Below are 12,181 nucleotides of genomic sequence, written 5' to 3'. Positions count from 1 at the left end.
TTAATAAGTTAAATTTGTTTGAATTAGCTCAAGAGCTTAGAGGACCAAAGTTGGATAAAGGAAAGGAAAAAGTGATCGAATAGCTGCCGAAATCGTTCGACAACATCCGAAGTAAGTTTTAAGTGATTAAACGTTGAGTAAATTCAATCATAATAGGACATAATGAGTTGATTTAATAAGGTATGATGGGGCCATGATATGTTTTAAACTCAAATGGTAAGTTCATAAGTGTTTGGACTTGAAAATTTAAGAGCAAATTGTAATAATTTGCTTAGGACAGCAGCAGTAACGTGATTCTAGATAATCACCATAAATTGTTGGTGTGGAATTATAGGCTGAATAAAATATGTAATCAAAGCTTAATTAGTCTAGTTTCTTATAAAAGAGACCTTGTGAGCAAAGAAATTTCCTATAAAGAGATATTTAAAGTTGTGTGAGACGGTGTCAGAATGACTCCGAAATCCCCTGTTCTGTTTTTAGAAAATCATTATAAATTGTAAAAAAAAATTTATAAGATAAAATTTATATTCTTAGACTCCTTAATGAGTCTAGTTTCAAATGAAATCAAATACAACACATTTTGAATTCTGTAAAATGAGAAATTTGATTCATAGTGAAGAGTGGGCAGATTAGTCAAACAGTGAAAAAGGGGATATCTTAAGAAAAATATGGTATTGATTGGCCAAACAAAAAATTCTGAAAATTTTATGGATGGAAGATATATGAGTCTATATTCAGGGAAAATTAACGGCAATTGATTTGGAGTTTTGTAACTCCAGTTATAAATAATTTAGTGACTATTGCTCAGGAAAAACAGTTTGTGCTGAATTTGAGATTATGTTGTAGACCTTGATAAAACTTGTTTTAGTTGCTCATAAGCTATTGATTAAACCCATACGTGAATTCTAAATTGTGATATTGTAAAATGATATATGAGTGATAGATGGATCTTTGATATTGAAATTTGTGAAATTGTAAGTTTATAAGTATTCGAATATGAAATGATAGTATGGCATGAAATTGAATTATTCATTGGAAAATGATAGATGTAGATTCAGCCAAGACAAAGTGTATACGTGAAAGTATATGTGGTATGTGAAGTATATTTGGATAATTGTGATGTGAATACATGAAAATTTATATTTTGATTTAGGATTAAATGTGATGAATGTGAACATGCGTATGTGTGATAAGGCCGAATGGCCAATGTGATGAATGTGAACATGTATATATGTGGTAAGGCCGAATGGCTAATGCGAAATGTGTATGAGATAGATATGAGGTAAAGCCGAATGGCTAATGCGAAACGTGTATGAGATGGATATGTGGTAAAGCCAAATGGCTAATGTGAGATATGTATGAGATGCGTATATATATTGTGGCCAAATCACAAACGGTGAAAGGTGTGTATTATTAGATATTTGATGAGGCAAATGAATTACAAATATGACAGTCAATGTGAATGTTGTAACATGTGATTAAATGTACATGAAACTTGGAAATATATTCCGGGTAAGACCCGATGACTACGTGTGGAGATTATGTCCGGGTAAGACCCGATAACTTCATGTGGAGATTTCGTCTGAGCTAAAGGTCTCGTCGATAATCCGAGTAGAGGTTAAAGCTATAAGACTTTGTAATAAGAATTGCTTATAAATATATTCAATGCGAAAGGTTAAACAGGTATGTACTCCAAGTTTATATGTGAGCTTGATTTGAACTAAATCATAAGGTAGTAATGTGATGCATACGAGAGCAATCTATGAGACTATACTTATGATTATGTGACTTCGGATCAGTGTGAGAGGTTATGTGAAATCATACAATATATCTATGTCACATGAGCTCACTTTTATGTGAAAGTTTATCTGCCTATTGTATATGATGAGATGTACATATTCGGTAAAGGGATGGTATGCCCGAAGGAAGAGTGAAATAAAAATACGAACAACTATGTTATAATTTGATTGTTATCTGTTGACACTGCTTAAAACTTACTAAGCATTGTAATGCTTACTCCATTTACTTTGTTTTCTCTGTTTTATAGATCTCATTGCGAAGCTACAGGCTCGGGGGTCGTCAGCAACTAGGCACACTATCACTATCCACTGCTTGTTACTGTTATGTTTAGAATTATTTTATGGCATGTATAGAATAGACTAGTGGCGGAAGAATATTTTTGGTTAATGTATATAAGCCATGCGAAAATGGCATCTTTTGAATGTTTCCTTAGAGAAGTTTAAATTTTATCCCTGGCTGTGCTTAGTACTTATTTAAATGAATGATCTTTATTTCAAGAAAAAGTTCAAAATTTTACTGTTCTGACATGAGTTACAAGTCCGGTAATGCCCCTTACCTATTCCGGCGACAGTTACGGGATAGGGGTGTTACATCTCCTCTATAAACTCATAAGCATCTTCAGGTGTCTTATTATTGATGGTTCCACCAACAGCTGTGGCAATCATTTGTCTAGTCGAGGGATTCAAACCGTTGTGGAAAGTCTGGACCTGTAGCCAAAGAGGTAACCCATGGTAATGGCATCTTCTCAATAAGTCCTTGTCTCTCTCCCATGCATCATAAAGTGTTTCTAAATCCATCTGCACAAAAGAAGAGATATCATTCCTTAATTTAGTCATTTTAACCGGTGGAAAATATTAAAGCAAAAAATTTTCGGTCATTTGTTCTTAAGTTGTCATTGACCCTCGTGGTAATGAGTTTAACCACTGTTTAGCCTTATTCCTCAATAAAAAGGGAAACAACCAAAGGCGAATGGCATCGTCAGAAATGCCATTGATATTAAAAGTGTCGTAGAATTCCAGAAAATTCTCTAAATGAGTGTTTGGATCCTCGTCCTGCAAACCATCAAACTGAACAAACTGTTGTATCATTTGAATCATGTTAGGTTTCAGTTCAAAATTATTCGCAACAACAGCAGGTCTAACTATACTTGATTTAGTTCCTGTTAAACTAGGTTTAGCATAATCATACATAGTGCATGAAGTAGGATTCTATTCTACTAGATTTGCAGCAGCCACAGGAGGTAGCGGATTATTCCGATTTTCAGCCATCTCCTTGGTTGTGGTGTGAATATCGTCCTCGTATCTCCTCGGTTGTGGTGTGAATATCGTCCTCGTACCCTTCTTCTATGTATTGTAGGCTTTGCCTCATTTCTCTTCAATTTTTGCAAGCTATGCTCTCGATCTCACTATCAAAAAGCAAAAGTCCTAACGGGTTCCTCCTAGTCATAAACTAGAGACACCTGCCAGAAGTAAATGACAGAAAATTTAGAAAAAAAAATCAAATTAAAAAAAAGTAAATTGCAATAAAATTAAAAAAATGGCTAAAGTAATAAAATCCAATGTTCCTAATATCTTAGTGTCCGGCAACAGCACCAAAAACTTGATGGTCGTAAAATTAACTGAAAATTAAACTAAGGCAAACACACCTATCAAACAGTAGTATAGTTGTGGTGAGACCAAAAATATCATATCCACGAGGACTAAAATTACTAGTAATTATTATCTTTTTATTATCTAGCCTAAGAATTAAGGGAGGTTTTTAAACTAAAACTAATTATCTAATTTACTAAGACTACGACAGAGATGGAAGTTGGAAAATACTTTTGAAAAATCGATAGCGAAGACAATACCCAAGGAAGAATCCACCTAGACTTCACTTATTACCTTTGAATTAGACGATTTGTTCACTTGACTTAATCTGTAGAAATCCATTATTTATGTGTATATCCCTTTTGAGACTAAAAACAACTGACTCTAGGTTAATTAATTGAAATGTCTTTCTAATTAATACCCCTATTGTCACATTAACTCGATCTATGGATTCCCTTATTAGATTTGACTCTAATTCGGCAGATTTATGTCGTCCTATCTCTAGGATTGCATGCAACTCCGCTTAATTATGAATGATCTACTCTTAAACAGGGACTTTTCCTCCACTGAATAAGCACATCAAAAACCTAAATTAATATCCTGGAATATTAAAGAAAGGGTTAAATTCACAATTAAGAATAATAACAAGTATTTATCATATAACTTACATAATAATAAAATCCGTCTTAGGTTTTATCTCCCTTAGGTATTTAGGGAGTTTAGTTCATAATAATAATGGAAAACATCTCAAAGTTTGGAAAACAACAAAACATAAAGAAACCCAAAGAACTCTTCGGGAATTGAATGGAAATCTTCAGTCTTGATGTAAATCCTGCCCCTTAAACGAATTTTGATGGTTGTCCTTAGGTATTTTCTGCTTCCAACTCTGTGTGTCCCCTCTAATCCTCTTCTCGGGTGTTTATATAGACTTTCGAATGAACAAAATAGCCCAAAATTAGCCTTTTCCGAGTAAAACTAGACTTGGGCTCGATAGGGACACGGCCGTGTGCCATGCCCGTGTGAAGGTGCTCAGGCCATGTGCAATTCTGACTTGGATTAATGTCAACGCGGCCATGACACACAGGCATGTGATCTACCCGTGTGTCACACACGGGCGTGTGGATCACCCGTGTGGAAGTGTCTAGGCCGTGTGAAACACTAATTTAGGCCCTTTTTTTCCATTTTTTGGCCCGTTTCTCACTCTTTTTGTTATCCTAAGCTTTCCTGAGTATAAAGCATGAATTTAAAGGATTAGGAGCATCGAATTTAATAAAACCAAGGAAAAATCATCCATAAATATGCCAAGCCTGGGGTAAAAATATGTATATATTATGGTTTATCAATATTTTATACTAATTAAATTTTGGGAAAATATTATTTGTCTCCATCTTATGTGATGTTCAGATTAAATTATGCCTCGCAAAAGAATTTGTGCCTCTATCCAAGTTGAAGAATCACAAAACAAATTTCACTGTGAAGAAGCCAAAGCGAGATATGATAGCTTTTTCAAGAATCAACAAATGCTCTTGGAAAAAGGCTTTACATTGAAAGAGAGCAACTATACCGATTTCATGGCATGCATTCGACAAATTGTTGAAGCCCTCAATTAGGAGTAGTTTTGTGATAAAACACCTAGTGCAGATGAAGAATTAGTTCGCAAATTTTATGTGAATTTGACCTCAAGCGAATTAATAAAAGTTTCTATCTGAGAAATCAAGGTACCAATAAACTCAAACGTTATTATTGAATTCTTTGAATTACCTGATTTTTAAGACGACGAATATTTTTCTTTGATGAGAAATATTGAGGCTGAGAAAGTGCTAAAAATTCTCGAAGAACTTACAATTTCGGGTTCTAAGTGGACTGTGTCAAAGCATGGATCTCATACTTGTCGTAGAGAATATTTGACACCATTAGCGAAGGTATAGTTCTATTTTATTTGATTCAGTCTTATGCCTATTTCACATGAGACCACAATTTCATTAAAGCAAATGGTCTTGTTATACTCGATTTTAATGGCAAAGACCATTGATGTGGGAAAGATCATTCTGAGAGAAATTCAAAATTATGCCTCTAGACGTTCTGGCCCAACATGTTTTCCCTTTACGATAACAATTTTGTACTTGAAGGCTAAAATTCTTGCAAACATAAAGAAGACAGGTTATAGCCAAGCCACAATCACAGATTGGGACCTCTACTAAATAGCCAGAGATTCTGTTCTACAAAAACGAGTTGAATTGAGTAAGGATCCCTAATAATAATAATAATAATAAGATCCCATAGAGATCAAACTAGTACAGTCAACTAAAATCCCTAATAAGGCAGAACCAATTGAACCAATAACTGAACCTGACATGGCGACTCAGAACTCAATCACCTCACCCAAATCCTCGTGATGAGCTGTCAAAGTTGATGGACATAGTGCAATATATGCAGTGGCAACAACAAGCTTACTGGAGATATTAAAAAATACGAGATATCTCAATGAGAAGCACTTGTACGAAAATATTTCATGACCCATTTATTTTTGTGCCTAAGTTTCCAAGTTTTATATTTGAACCATGGAGTCTAATATCAAAGAGGGAACAAAGAGATTCATGCAAAAACAAATATGATAGAGTAGAAGATGAATCAGATTCTAAGGATCTGCAAATAAATAATAAAGGGGGTCTTTACTTTATATAATTTTCTTTCCTAGGTTATTTAATGTTTGTAGGATTAGGTTCTATTAGGATTTTTATTTCTCTCATAATAAAATAAGAGGTAATCATAAATAAAAATGAACAAGTTACAAAATAAGAAGTGTGGCAATAGATATGTACATGTCTAGCATTAGATCTAGAGAGAGCTTGGCACTTAAGCAGTCAAATTGACTCACCTACTTTTTTTCTAGAATCCTACCTGGTGTATAGTATTTATTCACTTCTAACAATAAGGAAATTGTTCATCTTAAGTAGGGGGATTGAAAAATTGAGATTATTTCCTCTCAGAATAAAATTTTCTTTTAATTATGGTTAGATTATATTTTGTTCAAAAATTTGAAATTTTGTTAAGTATGCTAAACTTCAGTATAAATAAAGTTCTATTATCTCAATAATTGTTATGTGAGCTAAATTATGACATAAATGTACTCTTTATAAAGTATGTAAATCATACCATACAATTTTTAGTTCCTTAGGAAAGCATGGAATGCATGAAAGTTTAAGTCTCTAGAACTGACTTAGTAATTTTTGGAGACAAAATCCTAGGAAGCATGAAATGTTGAAAATTAATTAGGCAAAATTTTGTTTGGACCATTTGAGCCTTTCAAACCAACCTTGAATATATATCCCTTTAGAGACTATATGACCTAATTTTATTTTAACCTTTTCAATATTTAGTCATCACTTCTCTCATAATTATCTCTATGTTACCCAAACACTAGACTCAATCTATTCAGAATATTATTTGAAAATAAGTTTGGGGGAGTTGAAAAGAACAAAAAAAAAGAGCATATGTACTCGAAAGAAATAGATGTACAAAAGAGCAAGTAAAATCAAAATGAGTTGGTGTATTGAAGGTAATTATTCCGAAGGTCTGATGCAAGCTGAGTCTAGGGTTTTTAGCCTAAATTTATCTATCTTTTACCTACCCCTAACTTGGCCATGCTACAACCTATTTAAAAGACCTATTGGTTCAAGTTTTTGTGCTACCTACACTAGTGGAGAGAAATTGCAATGTTCAACATATGAAGGCATAAATTAAACTTAATGATTGCGGCTTAATCTTAAATAAGGGAATAAAATTAAATTTTTAGGGATTTAAATAAAATAAAATTGGGTTTTTAGCCTAAATTTATCTATCTTTTACCTACCCCTAGCCTAGCCATGCTACAACCTATTTAAAAGACCTATTGATTCAAGTTTTTGTGCTACCTACACTAGTTGAGAGGAATTGCAATGTTCAACATATGAAGGCATAAATTAAACTTAATGATTGCAGCTTAATCTTAAATAAGAGAATAAAATTAAATTTGTAGGGATTTAACATGTCTTTATTGAGAAAGCATTTAGCCTATTTTTGCTATCATAATAATAATTGAGATTAATTTGAACAACTTAAGTAGCATAAATCTCAAAATTTTTTGTTCTTAAGCATAAGTATACTAACTTCATAATTATGGGAAGGATGTTTCCTGAAGGAATTTTTCAAAGGTATTTTCAAGAGATTCTTTTCAGTTTGAGCATTACTCAGGACGAGAGGGATTAAGTTTGGGGGTTTGGAAACACAAAAATATATAGACTTTTTCATGCCCTTTTTTAACTCAAATTCATACAGTTTCGTAGTAATTCTTGTCGAAAAATATAATATAATTATAAAATAATTAAATTGTACTTAAATTATTAAAATATTTAATTTTAATTAATTTTATACTAAAATTTTCATAAATTTTGATTTATTTTCAATAGATTTGCACAAAGGGTGAAAATTTGCTTAGTAAACACTGCTAGAAGCTCAAACCGTGAAGCAATTTTTGAAGCGTTGAGGCAAATTAATTTTTCAGCCTAAGACGGTCCAAATTATGAATATTAATACATAATATAATTAATTTTAATTTTAATCCAATTTATTTTGGGTTAAATAATTATTATTGATTTTATTATGGAAAGGAGGCCCAGTTGTTCTAAAATGAAAGATTGATCCAAACGAGCAATTGAGTTGTCCAAACCCGTCCAAAATGTGGACCCAGTAAGTTAAAACCAGCTATTTTATTGACTTGAAAATCAGCCCTTGAATTCTCCTTGAAATCGCATTCAAACCCCTCCACTTATTATGCTTTTGTATGTTTGTCCCTAGCCAAATATAGCAAGTTAAAATCATCAACAAATGCACTCGAGTGTTCATAGAGGCCTCGAATTGATAGAACAAGGAAAGAAGAAGAGGAGCACACTAGTGACTTCAGAGAGACACGGGATTTTTTTCTACTTCCCTACTCTTTTATTTTCTTGATTCTATTATGACGAATGCTCATTCATTTCGTTACTCTTGATTTAATTAAAATGGCTTAAATTTAATTTGTGTTAGATTGATTGTGTTCTATTGCTTAATTTATTAAAAATCATGTTTGTGTTGTTATAGGCCTTGCTGATTTCTTCAATGAAATAAAATCATGTTAATGTTATGCTTGCATTTAAATTGTAAGGTAACAATTGAATTAATTATTAAGCACATTGAAATTGTAATTAATGGACACGATATTTAATTGGTGCATGTTTAATCTTCTAAGGTAGCTGAAGGTTAAATTAGCGACGGTATTAAAAAAAACATTAGCCTTGCATAACTTGCAAGATTTTGTGATTAAATTGATCTAATATAGAAATATATTGTTACCTCACTTAATCTTTTACTTGCTTATGAAACTTGAATTAATTGTTTGAATTGGCATAGAGATATGTACAAGCGATTATTTTAATTTCATAAGTATGTATGTGCACTAACACATTTGCTTATCAAAATTTGTTTAATCAGTTGAATTGACATAGAGATATAGTCAATAGATAAATGGACTTTGGTAGGTGAGTATGTTCATAAGTTAGCAAATTTTCGAGTTACTGTGAATTAAATTCGTAACAAACATGAACTTTAATGTTAAATTAAAGAATGCAATTAATCTAGCACATTTATGTCATATTGATTAAAACTTGTTTTGAAATTGTGCATTGGAAATTGTTATTTTTATTTTATTTTACTTAGTTTAATTCTTAATCTTAATTAAACCCCTTTTCAAATCATCAAATTTTCACCTACAATTTGTTAAATTATTTATTTCATAAATATTTCTTTGCACGGTCCTTATGGTTACAATAACTCAACATTTACTTGTCACTTTATTACTTGTTGCGATTGTGTACACTTGCACATTTCCATTGTTCCATACATCAAAGTTCGAAAATAGTATACGACTTGAAAACTCAACTCTTGTTGCAAACAGACTCTTCGTGGCGTGGTAAACTAAACGTCATACTTCCGTGGTGCCCTTTGTATACATAATATTGCAACTCAAACCTCTACCTGGTGCACTCCTGGCTTGGTCCCTCCTAGATACCCATTTGGTAAACAGAACCTGTATCATCACAAGCACTTATAAGTTCAAGCAAACTTAGTGAATCTTAACCCAGATTACCTGGAAACATTTCTAGATGAATTCCTGTATCGGCGTATACATATTCACCAGCTTCCATACCTAGCCAATCTATTCACAAGTCCCTGGTTGGTCTAATTCCAAATTTCACCATCACTACATATTTCATTTCTTTTTCATAAAATAAAACGTAATTCTTAGAAGAATATCCATACAGAGCCTACTTTAAACGAATTCTCTTTCAACATACATTGAATACCTTTCCCCCAGGACAGGACTCACAGATACCATTCTTGCTAAATAAATAACTAATTGATCTTTTATAAACTCCATACTAATCTCACCCTCTACGAATCTTCATTCAGAAGTCATTAAACACTTATTCTAGAATGGTATAATTACAGAGATTACTCTTGATAGATACTCATACTAGCAGTTTCTTAATATGAACTTCACGCAGATTCTACCTTTGGCAGATTCTAGTAGTGAATTGAAAGTTTTCAAATTTACCAGTTAGATCATCTCTTAATTGGCCCAGTTCACAACTTATTCTATTAGATGATACATTTTAAATCATCGCAGGGACCAGACAACCATGATACAAATCAAGAGTACGCCCAACTTAGCGAACAACATAGACTCCAGATAACCTCTATATTTGACAAGTGAATTTTATAGATTTGGCGAATACCAGATAATTCAAATTAATTCCTTACATATCATAAGTAAATTCAGATCTAACAACTATTAGACTACTCATGACTTTGAACATGCCAAATCACCTATGTTGACAGACTACTATGCAAACTCACCTTTCAGATAATACCGCTGAAAACTCTTTCAGAAGTATCCCTTAGGTCATATTCAAACTCTGTCATGAGACTAACCTAATCAAAGATACCTTTACACTTACCAGATCTTTATCATAGTATCAATTAGCGAAAACGTTTCAGAATTTGCATAGATCACGACCCAAAAATGTTTTTCTAGACTTCGCCTCTAAAGAGTTATAAATACGTCACATGAATATTATGGAATTTGCCACAAAGGACTTACAGAACACGCCACAAAGGTGTCACAGAGAATTACATGTTTACTGTCCTGTCGGACTAACCCAGATGATGCCATAGAGTTTCTCCTACATGGTCTTATGTATATTTTCATGTCGTGACATGCCAATCCAATCCACATCTCACTGGAGGCATCATCATAAGTATTTTCATTACCGTACAATGCCATGGGTCTCTACCACATGGTCTTACACATTTCATTCTCATGTTGTATTTTGTCAGTCCAATTTATATCTCATCGGGGGCTACACCATGAGTGTTCTTATTGTCACCATAATTTGCCTGGCTAATTAGCAATATACCTATCCTACTGGAGGCACCATGGATGTATGTTTGTTTAACTAACACAAAATGCACTTACCCAGATTTGTTCACATACTTGACTAACTGATTTGTACTCTTTCATATCAAAATATTCATGCATACTTACCACAGATCATCTTATTCTCATTTATAGACATGTATCTTTACGATACTACAACCCATATATACTCACCAGTTGTCCGAGATGTTATAATCATACAAATTTCTACTTGAACAGATAACATGCAGGAGTCAGAATAAAGACTCACCTAATACTCACCAATATTATAGCTCGGAGATCAAAACCGGTCATCCTTCCTGAACAGCAACAACAACTACTTAAAGGAACATTAAATCACCATTAAAAACTCATTTACAGACAAATTGCTAACATATCAATTATAGACAATCCCCATGCAGGGCCTTTTATCCATATCTTATTATTTAGATACTGCTTACATCCTTACTCTTTCAAAATCCTAACATGCAGAGTTACCAGACTTACCAAGAGGTTGAAACTTCCACCGATAATCCTAGACACCATAGCTTCTAATTTAGCAAAGAAGAAGAGAATGTTTAAATCTTTAAAGAAGCTAAAGCGTAGAATGGAAGGAAGAAAAACATCCACATATTCTTTTCTAACCACATATATATACCTAGTACCTCTTAGTGAATCTTGACAAATGTCAAAAAATATATAGAAATTGTCCCTTAAATGTTCTATAAAAATCATAGAGAGTATATAAAGAAGATTCGATGCTAGGGCTATTTGACTAGTCAATAAATTTAGTTGACTCCCAACCAGTCACATTAGAAAACCCATCTTACATATCTTTTGAGCACCTTGGCGTACCATACTTATGGTGATAACTCATATACGGCGAGGCCTTAAAGACACCTTCGCCTTTTACAGCTTTAACATATACCTAGTAAACGCATCATGCTCAACCAACATTATGAGACGTACTCTTCGCTTGACGTACTCTTCCTTCAATTGAGAATAAATCCTTAGATACTTTTATAGGTGAATAACCTATATGCAAAACATCAATTCATTAGAAGCCTAAAACTTGGCAGACTAACTACTGTAATGCACCAAATAGAAAACTTCAAATCCATATGCCTTCTTCTCGAATCCGCCAAATTAAGGGTGTAACACCTCTAGCCCATATTTGTCACCAGATTAGGGCTACAGAGTATTACTGGAGCACTAAAAATTTTATTAACATAAACAAATTACATCGTAAATCATAGCAACATTAACCAAAATCATACATACAGTCCCTTTTATGAGCCCT

General features: G+C 33.0%; 1 non-coding gene across 1 annotated transcript; it reads left to right on the top strand.

The window, feature by feature from the left end:
* The first annotated feature begins 2,523 nt into the window (after nt 1-2,523).
* On the top strand, nt 2,524-2,630 carry LOC121204205 (small nucleolar RNA R71). Its single transcript, XR_005899134.1, has one exon. It is a non-coding gene; the product is annotated as a small nucleolar RNA R71 (small nucleolar RNA).
* The last annotated feature ends 9,551 nt before the right edge of the window (nt 2,631-12,181 follow it).

This window comes from Gossypium hirsutum, chromosome A07, assembly GCF_007990345.1.
Source record: "Gossypium hirsutum isolate 1008001.06 chromosome A07, Gossypium_hirsutum_v2.1, whole genome shotgun sequence".
NCBI lineage: Eukaryota > Viridiplantae > Streptophyta > Magnoliopsida > Malvales > Malvaceae > Gossypium > Gossypium hirsutum.
The sequence above is the reverse complement of the archived record's forward strand: the minus strand, read 5'-3'. Positions and strand labels throughout refer to the sequence as shown.